This window comes from Etheostoma cragini, unplaced genomic scaffold (assembly GCF_013103735.1).
Source record: "Etheostoma cragini isolate CJK2018 unplaced genomic scaffold, CSU_Ecrag_1.0 ScbMSFa_2220, whole genome shotgun sequence".
Taxonomy (NCBI): domain Eukaryota; kingdom Metazoa; phylum Chordata; class Actinopteri; order Perciformes; family Percidae; genus Etheostoma; species Etheostoma cragini.
Window position 1 is genome coordinate 84,863 of NW_023266359.1, and position 1,280 is coordinate 86,142.

Below are 1,280 nucleotides of genomic sequence, written 5' to 3' on the forward strand. Positions count from 1 at the left end.
CCCCTCAGCCTCCTCCAGCCTCTCCTCCACCCCCTCAGCCTCCTCCAGCCTCTCCTGCACCTCCTCAGCCCCCTCAACCTCCTCCAGCCTCTCCTGCATCTCATCAGCCTCCTGTAGCTCCTCCACTCCTTCATCTCTAGAGACTCCCGACTCTGTAAAGACTACACATTCTGTAAAGACTACAGGCTCCAGCAGCCCTTGCAGAAGAGGCAGCAAACAGAGCACTCTGACGGAGATGTTCTCCAGCAGTTGAACTCTGGGAGGGTTAGGGGGTTGGGGCTAGCCTAACCCCCTAGCCCTAATTCTGGGTTTGGCCTAACCCTAACCCCAACCCCCTAACCCTATCCCTGGCCTGAAGTATGTGGACGGCTGACGGAGCAGGTGGATCCGGAGAAACTCAGAGGATCAGATCTCTGGAGCTGCTTTAACAGGACTGCATGTGCTTTATCTACTTTAAACAGTTTGAGGACGTGTTTTATCTGAACTGGTTCTGATTGTAAACTTGTTTTAACTAAAGTTTTGGAGCAGAAGTTCTTAATGGACGATCTGCAGCTTTGACTTTCTTTTCACACAAATGTCTCGGGAAGTACTTCCTGGTAATTCCCGTGTTAAGTGTTCCTCAATTAATTTTCCAAATATCACATCTGTTATGAAAAGTAATCTATTTTTCTGAATATTTTTACTTTTTGTATGGAAATAAACATTTTTTTCACAACATATTCCAGATATTTCTCGTAATATTTAAAGTTTCAATTCTGAAAATATTCAGACATAATAAGAAAGATTAAGATCATTTTTTCGGGCCTTTATTAGAAGGGGGGGGCTGCAAACCTGGGCCACTGTGGTAAGGACTGAGCCTTAGTACATGGGGGCACCTACCTCAAGTAGACTTTTATCGTGTGTGTGTGTGCGTACACACACACACTTGGAGTCTGTCTGCAGGTCAACACAATAAGGAAGTGTCCTATATACTCTGAGATCTCTGTGGTTTCCCTAAGGTCTTGTGACCCTGCAGCGGCCTGATGATGCTGCCCCTCGTGGACCTGAGGTGTCGTGGTTACATGCGGACTGTGTCTCCGTGTTGACGTGATATGACTCTGTGCATAGTGATTAACGGTCAGCTGGACTATCTGTCCAATCTGTCCCCGTGCGCTGTCTCTGTCCTCAGACAGCTAGACTGTCCAATCTGTCCCTGTGTGCTGTCTCTCCACCAGACTCCATGTAAATAATCACTACTTTTAGCATGTATAGAGCAGCATATCTCCACCAGACTCCATGTA